Genomic DNA, 12,473 nt, shown 5'->3' with positions numbered 1-12,473 from the left:
ATTACAATTTTTTTATTTTATTTCTATGCATGTTTATGTTTCAGATGCAGTTTAAATCAAACGCAGGAAAAGCCGAGTACTATAAACACAGGGAATGATAAAAAGAAAGAGAAAGAAACTTGAAACATTACCGAAACAATAATAACCACATTAACTCGGCAAAACGGGAAAACAGATTAGGCGCCCCTATTCCTGCAACAAGAGCTCGGTCAGACAGGCTCTTAAATATTCGAAGCAAAGAATATATGTAACAGCACAACTAACCAGAACACACGTATGATATAGATGATTTTTGTTTATGTCAGTGTAAGATCGTTTGTTATTACGCGGATGATCATAAGAAATATAATTTTTCTATGATCACGAGTGAAATAACAAATGATCTAACATTAACATGAACACATTTTCTGTTTCTTGTATGCCGCTTTTTTAAGAAAATAATTAACAGCTGTTTCCCATTCGCTGAAAAGTTACTCTGTCTCGGAGTTTCTCCCATTGCGTGCCTCAATACATTTCAAAACACCAAATAACGTCATAAGTGTGACCAAATGACGTCATTATAAAAGCGAAATTCTCCAGATAAACTCTTTTACAATGTAAATAAACGGTGAAAAAGCATAGAATAAAAAGACAATTTGTTAGATTCGGTGGAATGTCGATTTTATTCACTTGTGGTCATAGAAAATATACATACAATTATTTATGATAATCTAAAAATAGCCATGGAGGTCCGAAAATTTGCTCTTTTCACCTGTGAAAATAACAATGTGTTCTTTTTACTGCTGTTATCTCACTGCAGAAATGTCATAGTTTATCATTAGGTATAAAAGAAACATTTAGTGATCTGGTCGCGGCGACTATGTGCGAAAAGCAGGATAACTCTGAATACTTTAAAAAATAATGTATTGAAAGAAAATGTAATAGCTGCGGAGTAAATAGCTGTAGGTGGATGGTCCACGGCCGTCCACAAGCTCAAATGACCATATATGGAGAAAAAGGCGGGACCAAACCAAATAGGCTTGCAATGCGCATGCCCAAGCAAAACCGATTGTAAGCCATCTTGAATTGTTAGCGTGAAAAGAAATATACTACATTTATTGGATATTTTAATATGATGAATATTCTAGGTAGAGAATATGGATAGTATTACCATTATTAGTATTACGTCAACATTAACTCAACAATTGTATTGTTGACATGAAGAAAAAGCTATTTCGAGGTTGTTTTGACCATTGATTGCTAAGTAGGTCAAACTCAAAGTTTTAACTTTTATTGATATTTTATTTAGTTAAGGAATCTTCGAGTAATAGTTAAAAAAAATCTTTCGCATTCTAATTATATAGCTAAATCATGTGTTGTTGCTATATTATAAAATTTCGTGCATGAGCCATTTAAATCCGTTTGCATTACTTTTTTAGTTGTTTCCCCTGGAAAATTCTCTTCTTCAAGTTCTTGCTGAGTTATTCAACAACATCGCTATATTGCTGATTTTTGCTGTTGTTTTTTGGTTAAAGCTGCATGCTTTTGTTGGATAATGTTTAATTTATCATTCAAGTTTTACATATGATTCTGTTTAAACCATATTTAATCGATGTTTTGGTAAATTTCGCGCATGCTTAACTTGCCCGATTTCGGACGTAATTTACATTCGGATACATGCTCCTCTTGTGTTTTTTTCGATGTTTTCTTATGTATGCAGATTAAAAAAAACAGCTCATGCTTAAATGTGTTATTGAGCAAGTGACTTCTTAATACTATGGCAGGAATAAAACACTGTTATAAAATTATAAAGGAAGTTTAGTTACATGTATAAACTCACAGTCACAAGTGTGTAAGTATTACTGTTACATTTATTTATATTTACTAAAAGTAAATATATGCTCACATATCAGTAAGTATTGTACAGCCCTAAATTATATTTAATACACCTATCTAGGCAGTTAATTCATATATGTGCTGGCTTTAATTTACATTCATGTTATTATCACCCTGCAATAGGCGGAGGGATATTGTTTTGGCCTTGTCCGCCCGTCTTTCCGTCCATCCGGCACTTTTGTGTTGGGAGCCATATCTTGGAAGTGCTTTGGTGGATTTCATTGAAACTTGGTATGAGTATATGTATAGATAAGAGGATGATGCATGCCAAATGGCATTGTACACTATCTGTTAATAACGGAGTTATGGCCCTTCGAACCTAAAAAAATGCTTTTTTACCTGAGTGTCAAATATAACACTTTTGTGTCCAGAAGCTAATTAGCGGGGGATATCAATTCAATGAATTTGCATGTTATTAATTGAAGGGAAATAAACCTGTTATTTTGTCTGTCATTATGGTGTTTAAAGTCACATTTAATGGCATACAACCTACTTTATTTCAAATACAGTAACACCTGGCGCCGTGACCTGGATGCAGATTCTAAGCAGATGAGCCAAAATGGGGGCAGCTAGAGAGACCCGCCTGGAACTGACAAGCCTGGAGGGAGCTGGTTGACTGTTGGCGAGATGGGACAACAGACGAAGAATAAACGAACCTACTTGATTTGATAAACATTTTTGTAAGTCATTCAAGAATCGAGCAAACTTTTTGTTTCCAAAAAGCAGTCCTGTATATATCCGAAATAAAATAAAATGTTTCACTCAGGTTCCTTGATACTCATCTTGGTATTTAATGGACCTTATAACAGATTATGGCATGTATTGAAGTTTGTCATTAAATGCGTTATATTTATAAATGTAAACATTAAATCTAAAAAGCTCAATTAAAAAACAAGAACAAATATAAAGAAAAAGTAATCCTCATCTGGGATCGAACCACTGACCTCTGGAGTAAAAGTCTAACGCTAAGACGGCCATCCATGCTCATACAATATTTTATACTTTTAGTTTCTATAAGCAAAGCTCGTAGTGTCACAAAAAACAACAACAGAACTCCAAATTATTCAATTGTTTTGCTTTGCAACGTTTTATCAATTTCAGGTTGTTAATGTTAAGTATAACTGTTTTCTCACAAATATCATAACTGCAACAAAAATGTGCAAGTCTGAAACAATTTTTATGCCCCCTTTCAAAGAAAAGGGGGCATATAGTTATCAGACTGTCCGTCTGTCGGTCCGTATTTCTGTCACACTTTGCGTTTAGGTTTCGAAAAATGCTCATAACTTCTATATCCCTTGAGATATAACCTTCATGTTTGGTATGCATGTGCATATGGACAAAGCCTTTCCATACGAACACAAATTTTTACCCCTGTGACCTTGACCTTGAACTTAAGGTCCGTGTTTAGGTTTCAAAATCTGCGTTTAGGTTTTGAAAAATGCTCATAACTTCTATGTCCCTTGAGATATAACCTTCATATTTGGTATGCATGAGTATATGGACAAGGCCTTTTCATACGCACAAAAATTGTTACCCCTGTGACCTTGAACTTAGGGTACGCGTTTAGGTTTCGAAATCTGCGTTTAGGTTTTGAAAAATGCTCATAACTTCTATGTTTTGAGATATAACCTTCATATTTGGTATGCATGTGTATATGAACAAGGCCTTTCCATACGCACAAAAAATTTTACCCCTGTGACCTTCACCTTGAGGTTAGGGTCCGCGTTAATGTTTCGAAATCTTTGTTTAGATATTGAAAAATGCTCATAACTTCTATGTCCCTTGAGATATAAACTTCATATTTGGTATGCATGTGTATATGGACAAGGCCTTTCCATACACACACAAATTTTGACCCCTGTGACCTTGAACTTAGGGTCCGCGTTTAGGTTTCGAAATCTGTGTTTAGGTTTCGAAAAAAGCTCATAACTTCTATCAAGCATTTATAGGTGGCATAAGTCATCCTATGGTGACAGCTGCTCTTGTTTTATTTTGTCAATTAACCAAAACATGCAAAGGCCCCTTAAAATACATGAAGTAATGTTTACAGTTGTCCATAACCACATATTGAAAAAGAATGTGCAAGCTCTATCTATTGGCATACAAACAAAGCCAATCTGTTGGATTATTACTCATGACAAGCAATATGATCTTAGGTATACCTTCTATAATCAGGTGTTTGCACTTTAATCACATTAAAATTTGAAAAACTATAGAAGTACACAAAGGTCAGAATGATAACAAACAGGTTTGTAATGGACATCATCTTGCAATTGCTATTTATGTGAGTGGGATGGTACACAAATTCTGAATTTGTTATATGTAGGACATTTAGTAACTTAGCAACTCATGCATGTTGCAAGGGTGTTAATTGTCCGGATTATTTGGAAATCCCGATTTGAGCCATTCAGGATTGAATGTTAGATCAGTGTAAATCTGATGATTTGTTTTAAGGGGGTGTGAACAAATATTGTAATTGCTTCATTGGCATGCCGGGCATGTGCGCTTAGTATGGATTTTTCCTGGTCTTTTTAACAAGGTTTTCCAAAGAAAAAAACGGGTTATTCAATTTGGCAAATGCCGGCTGGCGGGCGGACGGAACAAGCTTGTCCGGGCCATAACGTTGTGGTTCTTGGTGAGAATTTAAAATCATTTGGCACATTTGTTCACCATCATTAGACGGTGTGTCGCTCAAAAGAATACTGTCAATATATCCAAGGTCAAGGTCACACTTTGAGTTCAAAGGTCAAAAATGGCCATAAAAGAGCTTGTCCGGGCCAAAACTATGTCATTTATTGCGAGACTTAAAAATGATTTGGCATATTTGTTCACCATCGTGGGACGTTGTATCGCACTTTAGAATTACGTCAATATCTCCAAGGTCAAGGTCGCCACAACTAAAAATATATTTATTTTGAAACAAAGGGGGTTAATTATAAACAATCAGTTCAGTTTGAGTTGTCTCCCTCTATCAGACTTTTTTCTACATTGAAAACCTGGTTTTGTGACAATTTTGTCCCTTGTTTTACTATTGTCTGATTGGTTATCCGCTGACACGGACATAAAAGGTAACTGACCTAACCTCTTGGCTACTTTCCAGAAATCTTACATACTACAAAATGTAGTATATGTCCCCCATCATTAAATTTCCATTCTCTGCTGTCAAACTAAGTGCATATATTATTTCATTTGCAAAAGACATATCTGGATATATTTTGGACAGTTGTTTTACTGTATGGTTAGTGGATTAACATTTATTATGCCCCCCTTCGAAGAAGAGGGGGTATATTGCTTTGCACATGTCGGTTGGTCGGTCTGTCGGTCCGTCCACCAGGTGGTTTCCGGATGATAACTCAAGAACGCTTAGGCCTAGGATCATGAAACTTCATAGGAAGATAGATCATGACTCGCAGATGATCCCTATTCATTTAGAGGTCACTAGGTCAAAGCTCTAGGTCATGGTGACCCGAAATAGTAAAATGGTTTCTGGATGATAACTCAAGAACGCATATGCCAAGGATCATGAAACTTCATAGGTAGATTGATCATGACTTGCAGATGACCCCTATTGATTTTGAGGTCACTAGGTCAAGGTCACGGTGACCCGAAATAGTAAAATGGTTTCCGGTTGATAACTCAAAAACTCATACGCCTAGGATCATGAAACTTCATAGGTAGATTGATCATGACTCGCAGATGACCCGTATTAATTTTGAGGTAACTATGTCAAAGGTCAAATTCACGGTGACCCGAAATAGTTAAATGGTTTCCGATGATAACTCAAGAACGCTTACGCCTAGGATCATGAAACTTCATGGGTACATTTATCATGACATGCAGATGACCCATATTGATTTTCAGGTCACTAGGTCAAAGGTCAAGGTCACGGTGACCCGAAACAGTAAAAAAAAATCCGGATGATAACTCAAGAATGCTTTTGCCTAGGATCATGACACTTCATAGGTACATTGATCATGACTCGCAGATGACCCCTATTGATTTTCAGGTCACTAGGTCAAAGGTCAAGGTCACAGTGACAAAAAACGTATTCACATAATGGCTGCCACTACAATGGACAGCCCATATGGGGGGCATGCATGTTTTACAAACAGCCCTTGTTATCGATGTTCTTTATAACATATAAAATGACAATTACACATCGAGTGTTACTGGTGGTCTGGCTTATAATAGTTTGCATTTTACTCACCAGAAATAGCAACTAAGACTATAAAAAGAACAATGAACTATGGCTTTGGGGGGCTCTACCTGTAAGGGACCTACAGGCTCAGACTCCAGACTTTATCATTAGGGTTTCAAAATTGGGACATTTGACACCCCTGATGTTGTGCCATGTATCAAAACCGTCTATATATAAACATTAATTTTATTAATTGGATATGTTGAAGATTTGGTGATGCAATCATTGGATTTCATTTTGTGTTTTGTTGACCTACTTTTAATTTTTAGGCTCAGCAGAACTATGGCTGTCAAAACACAATTGTATTAAAATGAATAGTGCTTCAAATTATACAAGAAGTCACTTTCTTTTTGTTTTAGATGTTTTTCAGTTTCGTCGGAAGACATTTCCCACCAACCATCCTGTCTTGAAAAAAATAACTTTTGAACCCGATTATCTGGTAATACTATTTTTTTACATACAGTTATTAGTGAATTATGAACATTTCATAAGGATCGCAAGGGTCACAACAGGTATATATATATAATATATATATAATCAAGATTTTCCATAGGCAGTTAGAGCACAGCCGGCCCGAATAGCATGGACAAGTTAACAATTTTTTTTTTAAATATCTAGTGTGTAAAAATTACTTTGCATTGCAGAGAACTTTAAGATCATTTTATTTCTGTAAAAAATGTTCAAAGTTATATCCTGAATGATTTTAGGGCCTTAAATTATATATGGAAACAAGCATATTTAATAATAAAAAAGGCCTGTTGAGTTTTTAATTTGTTCTCTTAAAGATTTACAGAAAGACCCTTTTAAGCTCGACTATTATATATGAAATCTATATAGTGAAGCAATTCTACTCACCCGGCGTTTGCGTTAGCCTTAGCATTGGCGTAAGTGTGAGCATGCACATGTTAAAAGTTTGCGTACTACCCCAAATATTTTCAATGTCCCTTGGCATATTTCTTTCATATTTTGCATACTTCTTAACAAACATGACCCCAACCTATAAACAAGAGCAGACAACTCTATCAAGCATTTTGAAATAATTATGGCCCCTATTCCACTTAGAAAATGCAGCAAATGTTTAAGTTTGTTTACTACCCCAAATATTTTCAATGTCCCTTGACATATTACTTTCATATTTTGCATTTTTCTTTACCAACATGACCCCAACCTATAAACAAGAGCAGACAACTCTATCAAGCATTTTGTATAATTATGGCCCCTTTTCCATTTTGAATATTCATATTATTGATAAATCTATGGTAAAGTTGGCGTACCACCTAAAATATTTTCAACGTCCCTTGACATATTGCTTTCATATTTTGCAAACTTATTTACCAACATGACCCCAATCTATAAAGAAGAGCAGACAACTGTATCAAGCATTTTGTAAAAATAATGGCCCTTTTTCCATTATTATATGCATATTACTTAAGATTCAACCCAATAATATCTTTGACAAGTTTCAAAATGACGCCGGTTGGTTGAAAAACATGGCATTTATGAGGTGGGGCATTTTCCTTATATGGCTATAGTAAACCTTGTTATCACTCTAGAGGCTACATTTATTGTCAAATTTTCATGAAACTTGGTCAGAACATTTTTCCAATGATATCTTGGATGAGTTTGAAAATGGTTTTGGTTGCTTTAAAAACATGGTCACCAGGGGGCGGGGCTTTTTTCCTTATATGGTTATTTATATATGGTCCATATATGGTTATATATGGCTTTAGTAAAACCGTGTGAACACTCTAGAGGCCGCATTGTCCAATCTTCGTGAAATTTGGTCAGAAGATTGGTCTCAATGATATCTTGGATGAGTTTGAAAATGGTTATGTTTGCTTGAAAAACATGGCTGCCAACGGGCGGGGCATTTTTCCTAATATGGCTATAAATGGCTATAGTAAAATCTTGTTAACACCCTAGAGGCCACATTTATTGTCGGATCTTCATGAAACATGGTCAGAAGATTCATCCCAATAATATCTTGGACGAGTTTAAAAATGATGCTGATTGGTTGAAAAACATGGCTGCCAGGGGGCAGAGCATTTTCCTTCTATGGCTATAGTAAAACCTTGTTAACATTCTAGAGGCCACATTTATTGTCTGATCTTTATGAAACTTGGTCAGAAGATTTGTCCCAATGATGTCTTGAATAAGTTCGAAAATGGGTATGGTTGCTATAAAAACATGGCCACCAGGGGGCGGGGCATTTTTCCTTATAGGGCTTTAGTAAAACCTTGTTAACACTTTAGAGGCCACATTTATTGTCAAGCTTCATGAAATTTGGTCAGAAGATCGGTCTCAATGATATCTTGAAAGAGTTTGAAAATGGGTACATTTGCTTGGAAAACACGACTTCCAGGGGGCGGGGCATTTTTTTCATTATATGGCTATAGTAAAGTCTTGTTAACACTTTAGAGGCCACTTTTATTTCCGATGTTCATGAAAAATGGTCAGAAAATTCATCCCAATAATATCTTGGACGAGTTCAAACATGATGCTGATTGGTTGAAAAACATGGCTGCCAGTGGGCTCTGCATTTTTTCTTTTATGGCTATATAGTAAAACCTTGTTAACACTCTAGAGGCCACATTTATTGCCTGATCATCATGAAACTTTGTCCGAAGATTTGTCCCAATGATATCTTGGATGAGGTAAAAAATGGTACAAATACGTACAGACTTTAATGATAAACACTAGTCTGGCCAATGTCGTCTTACAAGCTGGTATATACACTCACTGCTAGAGCAGAATCATTTGTCATCTGTTGCAGACAGGCAGTGGTGATCGTTCTTAGCAAATTGAGTTGCAGTTCTTTCCGTAGCTAAGGCTTCTAAGCACACACTGATTTGCAAAATATGCTCTGTAAATTCTAAAATGCGACCAACTAAAAACAAACCCTTTGCCAACTTCTAGGTCAAAGGTTAAGTTTGAACATCATGATTCCTTTTAAATGGCAAATGATATTCGCGTACGATCTTACAACTGTAACTCCCTATTCCCAACTCGGCATTTTCATCAAAGGGCATGAAGGGTGTCCAAGGTTGACAGGTTGGAATCTTTGAATGGCAGGGTGCTGCGCCCTTCCATTCATACCAAGCTGGAGCACTGGTTTTGATGGTGTTTCACTTGTAACACACCAAGCAGTATGACCCATTATATTTATCAACATGGCTAAAATGAGGCCAAAATAATTGCTAAATGCCCTTTGTTTATTTCCAAAGACATGGATGGATCATCTTTGTCTCTGAATATATTATAAATACTCGTGTTGTTGATTTTGTCCTGTTTGCTTATTGCAGGAAAACTGTTAACGCATTATGTTGTGAAGACTCCTCTGTAATCAGACAGCTAGCAGTATTATGATTATCAAATATTAAAATTTGATTTAACAATATAGCGCTTCAAATTATATAAGACTTTATTTTTGTTTCAGATATTTTCCAGTTTCCCCTCACAGCAATTTGCATCAAACCTCTTGTCTGGTAAGAAATTTCCATTGAAACCAACTGCTGGTAATACTATCTTTTTGGTAATGGGGGCTATATAGGAACCACTTTGTCGGTCCGTCAGTCTGTCCCGAAATTTCATCAGATCTTCACCCAAACTTGGTCACAAATTGTATCTAGATGATGTATAGGTCAAGTTTGAATATGGATCATGCCCGGTCAGAAACTAGGTCATGGGGTCACTTATTGTGTTTTAAACCTGAAGTTTGTCTGGGCCATAACTTTGTCATTTATTTCATACAGTATTTTAAATGATGGAACAGTTCATAATGATTTCAAGACATCTTCTGATCCCTGGAAGATAAACTAGGGATTGATCTGTCTGTATATAACAGTTCAGAGACTTCCAATCTAGCGTGAGAAGATGTAATGATAATGTTAAATGGAAATTACATATAAGTTATATTATAACAGTTCATACAGTTTAAGAAATACAATACATTTTATACAATGTCGTTTTTATGCCCCCGAACCAGCGATTTTGAGGGCATATTAAAATCGCTCCGTCCTTTAGTTTGTTAGTCCATCCGTCCGTCTGTAAGTTAGTAAGTCCGTCTGTCAGTCCGTCCGGATTATTTTCCGTTCAATAAGTCAAGCAATTGTCATCAGATCTTCACCAAACTTCATGAAAATGTGTAAGGCAATAACATCTAGGTCAGGTTAGATAATGGGCCAAATAGACCCAGACACCCCTGAGTTATGGCCCTTGAGTCATAGTGAAATAGGGTTTTTAGCTCGACTATTATATATGAAATATATATAGTGGAGCTTTCCTACTCTCCCCGGGGTTCCAGTGTCCGTGAGCGTTGGAATGAACTATAGTGGGGGACATATTGTTTTCGCCCTGTCTGTTGGTCTGTCTGTTGGTTTGTTTGTTCCAACTTTAATATTTTGCCATAACTTTTGCAATATTGAAGAAAGCAACTTCATATTTGGCATGCATGTGTATCTCATGGAGCTGCACATTTTGAGTGGTGAAAGGTCAAGGTCATCCTTCAAGGTCAAAGGTCAAAATATACCTAGAAAGGTGCAGATTTGCTTCAGTTTTGTGTTTAGGTTCATTTTATTCCTAAAATATCACAGCTATTACACTATGCCTCCAAACAATATACGAAAGCTTTACCCAAACCAAGACACTCTTGATGTTAGTAATGGTAGGTGAACGTAAGAATTAAATGCTGGCAATTCACATGAAATTGACATGAGGGTTTATTAATTATCCATGGTCCTGACCCCTTTAATATCTGAAATCCCTGTTTGTGCATATAACATAATGAGAACACCCTTTGGGCGACCTAACTTTGTATTTCAATCAGTTTCTTGTTTTGACCATTATTTTTACATTATTATCAAAACTTGTTAGTTTCCTACCCTTGAAAAAGGAGAGGGACTTACGGTTTGCGCTCTGTGTCTGTCAGTCTGACACTTTTCTGGATCCTTCGATAACTTTAAAAGTTCTTCACCCATTTACTTCAAATTAATACTGAACCTCTCTTATGACAATACGGTCAATCTCAACTATGTATGGCCCCATTACCAACCCTGGGGTGCCCCTCCCACATATGCCACGCCCACCCAAAATTGCCTTTTACTATAATTTCTTAATTTCTACACCGATATACTTCTAATTGATACTGAACTTCTCTTATGACAATACGGTCAACTATGCATGGCCCCATTACCAACCCTGGGGCGCCCCTGGGTCAAACATGCGGCGTGGGGATATGCGTCGGTCTCTGCAGCGCCATTTCTAGTCAACATTGGAAACATTGGCATCTTAAAGGAATAAATTATGTATGAGCCCAAATTTTGCAGAACTATGGCCCTTGCTCATTTTTGTTTAGCTTCTCAGCTGAAATCATCATCTAGCAGTCACAATAGTTGAGCGGTTGGAGAGGCATGCATTGCGTCCTACTACTGCTCAGACTATATCATGGTAATGCCTTATCCAAATAACACAAGTATTCACCATGCGCACATGTCTTGTTGTCTGTATAACTCTCTCTATTAGCTCAAAGTAAAAAGCATTTGAATTTGCACACTTTGGTATTTTAGTTTAATTTTGTTTGGACATTACAATTGTTTTGAAACTAAAGATTAGTGTTGGGGCATAACACTTCTCTTTAAAATGTTTATTTGTGATTATTATTTTTTCAGTTTGGTAGACAAAACATGCTGATCAAAAAGAATGTGTACCACAGGGGCCAGTGTTTCCATTTGAGTGATTGACAAGAAGAAGAAGAGATGAGAAATGTTATCATCATATTTTAGTCCCTACATTTATAGTGTACAGCTCAATGTATTGAACCGGTGTTGTAGAATATAATTGGAGATACATGCGAACATTATAACATTATATATAAGATGATATTTCAAAAGCAATAAGAAATAAAAAGTATAAAAAGGTCAAAACAGTAAACCTTGTGTTTACAGTGGACAGGTTTAAAGTGGAAGTGACTAGTTAACTGTTGATCATAAGCTGCACTGATGGAAAAAATAGTGGGAAATTACTATCTAGAAAACTGTTTAACGTACGACAACAGTTGTGGAACTTCATAAATGACCGTACGTAACAGGGCTGTGCAGTTTTCCTTATATAGCTATAGTGAAACCTTTTGAACACTAGTGAAGTCACTGGTTTTTTTCCAATCTTCTTCATTTTGGTCGAATATTTGTTCAAATGATGGCTCAGTCCAGTTTCGAAATTTTTATGTCTATTCAAAAAACATATCCACTAGAGCACGAGGCAATTGTCTTTTTATGGCTATAATGAAACCTTGTAAATTCTCTAGAAGTGACATTTTTAGCCATATCTCCATAAATTTTGGTCAGAATATTTATTCTAATGATAGCTCAGTTGTCGAGTTTGTAACTGGTTCCGGTTTGTAGAC

At 36.2% G+C, this 12,473-nt stretch overlaps 1 protein-coding gene and 1 long non-coding RNA gene across 4 annotated transcripts in view; both read left to right on the top strand.

Annotated features, from left to right (window-relative positions):
* The window catches only part of LOC127841291 (uncharacterized), a 462,698-nt gene that overhangs the window by 235,515 nt on the left and 214,710 nt on the right, over positions 1 to 12,473 (top strand). The window lies entirely within an intron of this gene.
* On the top strand, positions 2,396 to 12,186 carry LOC127841317 (uncharacterized). Of its 2 annotated transcripts, XR_008030905.1 has the most exons (4): positions 2,396 to 2,555; positions 6,433 to 6,512; positions 9,510 to 9,558; positions 11,740 to 12,186. It is a non-coding gene; the product is annotated as an uncharacterized LOC127841317 (long non-coding RNA). The 2 variants fall into 2 exon arrangements; XR_008030904.1 differs by lacking the exon at positions 11,740 to 12,186 and having other exon boundaries at positions 9,510 to 9,971.

Source organism: Dreissena polymorpha, chromosome 8, assembly GCF_020536995.1.
Source record: "Dreissena polymorpha isolate Duluth1 chromosome 8, UMN_Dpol_1.0, whole genome shotgun sequence".
In the NCBI taxonomy this organism is placed as follows: domain Eukaryota; kingdom Metazoa; phylum Mollusca; class Bivalvia; order Myida; family Dreissenidae; genus Dreissena; species Dreissena polymorpha.
The sequence above is the reverse complement of the archived record's forward strand: the minus strand, read 5'-3'. Positions and strand labels throughout refer to the sequence as shown.